This window comes from Amborella trichopoda, chromosome 2 (genome assembly GCF_054954075.1).
Source record: "Amborella trichopoda isolate Santa Cruz 75 chromosome 2, AtrichopodaSantaCruz75HAP2 v2.0, whole genome shotgun sequence".
NCBI lineage: Eukaryota > Viridiplantae > Streptophyta > Magnoliopsida > Amborellales > Amborellaceae > Amborella > Amborella trichopoda.
Window position 1 is genome coordinate 5,544,956 of NC_142337.1, and position 9,184 is coordinate 5,554,139.

Here is a 9,184-nt window from a genome sequence, read left to right on the forward strand (position 1 = left end):
CCATAATTTTTGAAAACTAAAAATGAAAATGTATGCAAAGAGAACATATACTTCATATTTTACAATTTAAGTTCTACTTTTTAAGAGTCTAAAGTGTATTTTAGTTTTATCACTTTTTCTATAGATTGAATTAAGCTCAAATTTACTATGTTCATACTTTTCATCATCAAATAGTTATAAAAAATATTTAAAAATAATAAAGAACCTAATACCCCAATAATATTCAGGGGTATGTTGGTAAATATATAATTTAAATTATTTTTTGTATATTTTATCGGTGTCTGGTGGTAAAAAGTATCAACATACCAAATTTAAGCTAAATGTGAAGTAAAAAAAAAAAGTTAAAAGTCAAAATACACTATAAACTTCCAAAAGTGGGACTCAAATGCATGAAATATAAGAATATTTTGAATTTCCAAAAATAAAATAGGTCTTCTGTGTAAATTTATCTTAATTGTTTAATTATAGCTCACAATATAGCAAAAAAGCAAACTATAAATAGGAAAGCCCGGTAATGTTCGATGTTCAATGTGGACAATTTTACTTGTGTTGTGCTTTTTCATGATATTTTCCTTTGCTTTTGCTCTATGTGGATATTCTTTTCATCCTTTAGCTGTGTGGGGATGATATTTTTCCTTTGATTTTGCTCTATGTGGATATTTTCTCCATCATTTAGCTCTGTGTGGATGGCTTATGAATCATGATTTATGTAACACATTTGGTACAAGGTGGTCACAATTACTTATAACTATTTGATTTGAAATCTGATAGTGTTTGTATGTCAAAATTCAAAAAAAATTCTTTTGACTTTGAGTTTGGTCAATGAAATAAGTAAAACCACTTAATTTACATCCAATGGTCAAGATTAATTGTGACCACCTTATACCAAAAAAAATAGCCTCATTAAATACATTCCTTATAAATCTCCTCAAATTTTCCTTTTCCTTTGAAAGTTACTTTTCATAACGTCTCAACTTCACTGTTTTCAAGTTGCAGCCATTTTTGTTTTGTTCTCATATTTTCGAGTAGCATCCGCGACAACAAAATGGAAGTTTCCAAACACATGGGTTGTCAAAAGATCTCTAAAATACAAGTTAGGCCTACCATTTTTCAATAATTAATCGATCTAGAGAATAAAAATAGTGCCTATATTCCATGTCAGATACCAATTCAAAGAGGAAAAGAAAAGAAATGTTCATTTTATCGTCACACTCCGTAAATAAGGGTGGCAATGGGCCTTGTTGGGTCTGGACCCAGACCCCAAAACAATGATATGGGACCTGGATCCAAAAATATAGTGTGGGACCCTGATCCGACCAAAAAATTAAAATATTTGAGACCCAAAAAATATATTTAACTATATTTCAATAGATTCCATATATGGGACCCGAAAAGTATTATCAAACCCATACCCGATTGGACTTGGAACCGGACTTGAATAGTGTTCAGAACCAAGATTTAGACCCAAACCCGACCTCCTGAGTCCAATTTTTGGATCCATTCCTGGACCCGGATTGGGTCTACCCCTTGGATCTCGGGTCGGGTCCAGGTCCATTGTCACCCCTAATAATAAAAAAGAGAGAAAGAAAAGAAAAGAGATGCCGAACTCAACTCCATTCGGACTTCATAAAGGTTATCATTTTTGTTGTTGATAACTTTTTGCACAAGCTTCTCAACAACCTAAGGGCCGTTCGGATAGGAGGAAATCATGAATATTTGATAGATATTTGAAATAAAAAAAAATCTTTGAATTTTCAATATCAAGGATTCTTGTCATGGATTCCCCTAAAGGTTCTTTCTCGGGTCCATATGACATGAATTCTACAGTCATGAACAATGTGGCCACAATGTTATCAATATCTAATGAATGGGTTGGTCGGTAGTGGAAGGACTGGATCATATTAAACGTGCCATCAATCACTGTACTTCACTGTCCTTCTACGACCATCCAGCCCATTTGATTTGACCGTGATAATCTACAGTCATGTTGTTGTTATAGCCGAATTGATCATACTTTTTTTTTTCTTTTTTAAGGGAGTTACCTGCCGATTTGCGTACAAAAGAGGTACAAAAAATCTAAATGGGAAGATAGGCGAAGAGGGTGAGTACTGTGCTTACCCTCTGCTCACTCTCTCTAAATTCTCTCAAGGCCTTCTGAACTATGGTGTAATATCTGATAAGGAAAGTATACTATGTTCCACAAGATCGTACAAATTTACAATTACTAAGTGTTGCCATCATCAAGTATAGTATGGGCCATGGCAGAGAGAATGGAACTCAATAGAACATGATAGGACCCATGGCTCCCACTCTTCATCTCCATCCATCTAATGGTTGGACGGTGATCGTCACTCATGACTATAAATTTTATGTGGTCATATGGATCAAAGTTGCTTCCCCGTTTGAGGGTCCTTGGCAAAAGCCCTAAAAAATCTTCAATCTCTAGCTATCAACCCAACCTGACTTCAAGAGCTCTATACTTGCCCAATAGGATGGCCAAAGGTAAATCCGGAAACATTGCCATTTGGGGATCCGAATAACCAAATTACATTGAATTTCGAAGGAAATGGAGATAAACCTCCCAATTGTGAATCCATTTCTGACAAGGGTATAGAGCATTCAAAAGTGGGGCAAAATGCCTCTTTGAGTTTTAACTACTATTAGGAATCAGGCTTGGGCTCTGGTTCGCAGGACATTGCCACATCTAAAGTTCGAATCCTACCACTCGATTGCTAAGGAATAAATAAAAAATAAAAAAAAAAGATAATAGAGAACAAAAATGAGTCACCTCTTAATATGGAGTTTGTAGTCAAGGCTAAAAATTTACGCAGTTTGGATATGAAACCTGAATTTGAAAACTTATCAGCATTAGGTATGAATCCAAGATTGGATCCGACTGGTCAGATCCAAATCCAAATAGTAATTTGGATCGAATCTAGGCGTAGGTGGATCCGTCCCAGTTATTAAAATAATATATATTATTTTATTTATATACATATATGTCATATAGTATTTTTTTGTTGTATATTATTTTCTATTATTTATAGATATAAAATAACATTTTTTTGGATTCGATCAAATTCGGGTCTAGATCCAAATTTGAATCCCATATATACTTTTTAGATCTGAATATGCATCCCAATGGATCTGGACCTCCGACCCTTTCTCATCCCTATTTGTAATAGGAATATATTGTGACCCTCTAGTACAATAGGATTGTCAATGTTTTAGTACAAAATGGTCATGTCTAGAGCGGCCATAATGTAAAATATAGGTGCGTATAATTCTCCTGGTACAAATTTAAAGAAAATATTTTATAATTTTCTTTCAAAAAAAGGTATACCACAATCATTTGATTTCTCATCTGACAGCTAAGATGTTTGTGACCTCCACACATAAAATATAATGGTCTTGTTGTAAACAATCCTCTTTTTTTTTATTAGCGAAAGATAAAACTTGAGCAATATCTTTCAACATCTACCTTCTCTGAGTAAGTGTAATTTATAAAATAGCAAGAAGGGTAGTGCTGTGGGAATTGTGAAAAGAGAGGAATAGATGAATTTTCAATGAGATTTGTCTACCGTTTGAGAGAGTGCTATCCAAGAGTAAAGTACCAATCTCGTGTTGGGTTTTATTTACTAAAGACGAATGGGGGATTTCGCAGCCTGATGTTTTGTTAAATTTGCGTAATCTTTTTCAGATGGGTACCTTTAAGGTTAGACTAAGAAGCTTATGGGTTGCACCGTCCTTAGGAGGTTTCAAGCTGAATTTTGATGGAAGTTCCCTTGGAACCCGGGGGTTGCAGGCACAGGAGGGGTGTTGTGTAATGCATTTAGTGAGGTGATTTTTACCTTTGCAGGGCTGGCTGGTATAGCCACTACAAATCATGGAGAGCTTCTTGCTGCTCTTGAAGGTTTGAAGATCTTTACTGCTATAAACATTGGCAATTCATGTGTAATTCAGGGTGACTCTATGAATATTATTCAATGGAGCAATAGGGAGCATCGGGTTCCATGGGTATTAAGGTCGTGTTGGCTTCAAATCATGGATTTAGTAGGACCATTATCTATCGCCTTTCTTCATGTTTATAGGGAAGCTAACTCTTTGGCAGATTATTTTCCTAAAGGATGTGCATCTCTATCTTCTCTTTTTGTCTCTTCTGATGTAATCTCCATTTCAAAAAGTTCATTAGTTTTGTCAAAAAAATATCTTTCGAAATTTTATTGTCTTCTATTTTAAATTTATCAAAAGAATCGAAAACCATTTCTCGAAAGAAAGCAAAAAAGGGAAAGGTTTTTAAACTTCCCCTACTGCATAGAAGATATATACTATCCCCCATCCAGCCGTTCAATTCAGATTTGGTGAGTCATTGACCGTTTGATCTATATCCGACGCCTCAAAGTATTTTATTGTTAGTTTATGCTAAGAATTATATGAATATGAAATTTGGCATGTGCCATCATTTCAATAGGGCGCACCTAAAAAAAATAGGTACCCAATATTTCCTATAACATACAGTGACTAAAATACCCCTAAAAATATCATGGGTGTTTTAGTTATTTTATTTTATTTGGAATATGTTTTTTATATATATTTTGCAAGTGAGTTTAAGAGAGGAGTGGACACCCAGAATTTGGTGTCAAAATAGTTCTTCGAAAAAAATGAAAAATAAAACAATATAGAGATGTGACATTGTGATTGGGGCCAATCTCAGCCGTCCATTCAGAATCATTGTTCGTAAAACCACCCCATTTAACCGCTAACCGCCGGTTAGATAGGAACTGGCCAATGGCTGGTTCCGGTTTTAGGTGATTAGGGTGATCAACCAACATTTAAAAAAATTAATTTCAAAAAAATGTATATAAATGCTCAAAAATGAGGAATTTGATTTGTAATGTATTTTTAGATATTCTTTACATTATGGTAAAGACTAAAAATTTTATATTTTTTTAGAAAATTTTTAAAATATCAATTGGAAAATATAAAATGGGTTAAAATCCATTTTATTTCATTAATTTTCAACTTAATTTGAATGTGTTTTAGTTTAATCATTCTTTATAATCTTTTCATATTTTAGTAGTTTTTTTTTTTTTCCAACACTTTTTTGACCGCTTGGGACTTGCCCGGTTAGAGCAGTTGAATCGGCCTGGTTTACCTGTTAGGTCGATTAAACCGCTTCCAAGCCCATGTCCGATTAACCGTTCCGGTTTGATTTTGCGAACACTGTTAAGAACCGATGGTAGTTGGACAATGGAAAGTATATACGTTTTATGCAATAGGGAAATCATAGAAAAGCTTGCTCAATAAAAAATAATACAAGGCTTCACTTCTCAATCTCGCATTTTGCATAGTGAAACCTATTGGCTATATCGCAAATGGCAATAAAAATTATCACACACTTCTTCTGATGATCTGAAAATTTTGGTAATAACATCTAATTTTTTTTGATAATGACATCTACATTAGAAAAAGTTTATATAAATAGTGCATCTTGCAACACTAGACCATCCATTTTCAAGATTTTTATATGTTTATGCATCTATTTGATTTTAACCATTTTTGGAGTTTAAACTTTTATTATTAGATATGAAAATAGATTTTTAGATAACTTAAGAATTTTTTTACATCAAAATTACTTGTTATGATAAAATTTAGAGGTCCACTTTAATTGGATTGTTTAAGGTTGCGACCTTATAGAAACCACACCCATATTTATTTTGATATAGTTTCAGCCCTATCAAAAAAAAATTCCATATAAAATGTTGCATTGTCCTCACATTGCTTGGTTGGCTTGGGGGCACATTTGTAGCATAGGTCCAACCCAAATCTCTATAAATCAACCCATACCAATTTTTATTTTATTTTATTTATTTATTTATTTTTTCACTCTTTTTAAGGATCGTTTTAAAACATAATTTGTCCATAAGGTATCCACATAATGATTTACTCTTAACCCAAAAAGGATATGTAGGGTTTCCGTGTTTTGGATTTGTCAACCTGGCCAATTAGAACGTGCACACTACGTTGAAAAAAGAAAAAAGAAAAAAAAGGAAATTACAACATGCACATTTATATCTCAATATTCAACAGCCTCTTTGAGGTTTATTAACTGAAAATGAACTGTGCCTATTACTTTTCTATTTGAGGGTTAAATAATAATCATATCATTCTAAGCTTGAAATCATACTGGGATAAACCACAAAGAAAAATGGGTAATTTGGATTTGATTTTTTTTTTGTTTTTTAAAGTTTTTTTTATGGAGAAGGTTTCTATGCTTCCCCTACATCATAAAAGATATATACTTCTCCCTTCATCAAGCCATCCAATTTAGATCAAGTGAGCTATTAACTATTTAATCTAGATCCAATGCCTCAAAGCATTTTATTTTTAAGTGTTTTATACTAACTATATGAATATAAAATTTGGTACATACCATCACCTCAATAGGTCGCGTCTACATAAAATATTAAAATATTTTTTGATAAAATATAATAACCATAATACCCCTGAAACTTTCATAGGCATTTTACTCATTTTATTTATTGGGAATATGTTTTTTATCCTTTTTACCGCTGCGAGTTCAGGAGAGTATTGGACACCCAAATTTTGCTATAAAAACATTTTGTAAAAAAAAAATTAAAAATAAACTTGGATAGAGGATAACATTATAATTGGATTCATCTAAGCCATCCATTTAAAATGTACAATTGGATAAAGGGAAGTATTGAAATTTTACGGTGTAGAAGAAGCTTAGAAAGCTTGCATCTCTTTTATATATAGATTTATGAAAAGATTGGTTAGGCAAGTTAAAAGGCACTCTTGCTGTGGGGGTGGAAAGAGAGAGATAGAGACCGTGTGGGGAATTGAGAGAGAGATTAAATGATCATTTTTGCCAAAAGTTATTCGACTTGGGTCGACAAGGGTTGTGATCATATATAAAGAATTGGTCGGAGCACCCCATACCTAGTTACCATATCAAGGTTTTCAATCATCTTGACACCACACACCGACGCTATAAAAAATGTTGACCCCCTAATCTATATGAAAAAATAGATGCGGCCTGTCTTCGCCCATGGAATTACAAACACCTCCCAAAAAGAAAAAAAAAAAAAAAAAAAAAAAAAAAAAAAAAAAAAAAAAAAAAAGAAAAAAAAAAAAAAGAAAAGAAAGAGAGGGAGGTCTCCTAAAACATAAAGAACCTCCTTTAATTAAGAGAGAGAAAGGGGAGTATCCTCAAGAGCTTGCTTTATTTAGGACGGCACATTGGTCAATATTTCAAGAGAATAACAAATAAATATACCGAGAGGACCTAATAATTGGGGGCCAGAGAGGCACCAAGGACAGTATAAGAAATAAATAGCACTTATACTATGCTCCCTCGAGAGGGAGCATAATTTACTTCTATTCTCTCAGTATAAGACTTGTTGGGAAAATTTTTTTCAATATGAAATTTTAATAACTACATACCTAGATAATTATTTAAAAAAAACAAATTTGAAAATTAAGTTTTCTAGATCTTAAATCTCACCATCTAAAAATTGGATGACCTTTATTCAATCTCAAGATATTATGTTCTCAAGTAGTGGGTACCATTAGTAAAAAGTTCTATTGAAGTTAATCTATGTATTGAAATGGTTATGTAAAATTTAAAGTCCTAACAAGGTAGAATGTATTTTCAAATTTCAAATTTCTTTTTTGAATAATCACGGTGATTGTGAAGTGGTTACCAAAATTTCAGAGCATAAAAATCCTCCCAAGTAAGGCTTACCAACGAGGAAATATAAATAAATCCCGAGGAAATAGAAATAAACTATGCTCTCGCGGGAGCTCACTGTATTGATCAAAACTCGTGATGCACGCACCCGCACACTTCCTTCCTTTTCCAAGGAAATTCCAAACCTCTCTCCATCTCCGTAACCCCCACACAAAAGCGAACACCTCCTTTGTCTCCGCACAAAAACACCCACCTCTCTTCCCCTCTCTCTTGCCCCACTCAAGATCATCCTGAGGTGACAATGGACCCGGACCCGACCTGGACTTGGATCTGGATCTGGACTTGTTGGATATATTTGACATGTGGTTCAGGTATGGGCCTATTTATAGGTCAAGTTCAGGTCTAAATTCTAGATCAAAATACTATTTGGATCTAAGTTTAATTAGAATTTAACTCATGCTCTGGAAATAAAATACTTCAAGCTTTGTTCGTTTGGATGTATTAAGGATAATATAATATAAGAATTCGTAGTCTTTTTTAACTATTAAACCACAAATCCTATAATATGAGTATATGATGGTTAAAAAAGAAAAAAAAAAAAAAAAAACCATAATGAGGGTGATAATGGACCCGAGCAAACCTTGGATCCGAGGGAATAGACTAAGGACCCATGGGTACGGATAACGAGTATGATTCCAACTAAAAAAAAATAACTAGTATGATTCCAACTAAAAAAAAAAAAAACTCATAGGAAAGATGACAATGAATCCGATGACGACCAAAGGGATAGACCCAGGACTCGATGGATATGGACATGAGTCCACTTTTGGGTCTAAGTCCAACACCCGAAACCCAAATACTATTTGGGACTCGATCCGGATCCAGCCAACCGTTTGCCGCCCCTAAATGCATCCATCTCTCTCTCGAACCCCCACACGAAAACGCGCATCTCTCTATAGTGTAGACCCCACACAAGAGCACCCATCTCTCTCTTGCCTGGAATGTGGATGAAATCAGCTTCGATCGATTTGGCCGGAACATGTTCTTATCTCTCTGTCTATATGTCTATCTGTAACAACCCATCAATCTGCGGTTTTATTTCTCTGCCAATTCATCAACCGAACCCACCATGCAACTCTTTATTGACTTGAGCCCTGCGTTTTCTGAACCTCTCTCCACATCTCCTTTCCCCTAAATCTCCTCCCTTCAATCTACGCCTGAATCTCCTCTCTTCAAGCTACGCCTTTGATCCCTTCCCCGGAATCTCCTCTCTTCAACTTACGCCTTTGATTTGTGATCTGTAAAGGAATAATGGCGGAAGGGAACAATGGCTGATGCCAATTCATCTTGCTTTCTCTCTCTAAGTTCTTCCTGCCATTAATATATGTTGGGTTTTCTCTCTCTTCAATCCTGATACTTGGGTTTGTTATTTGAGGCGAGTCCTGATACTTCATACTATTGGGTTTCTTA

At 34.3% G+C, this 9,184-nt stretch overlaps 1 pseudogene; it reads right to left on the minus strand.

Moving 5' to 3' along the window:
- Positions 1–7,803: 7,803 nt before the first annotated feature.
- LOC148783054 (U6atac minor spliceosomal RNA) lies at positions 7,804–7,920 on the minus strand (annotated as a pseudogene).
- Positions 7,921–9,184: the final 1,264 nt, after the last annotated feature.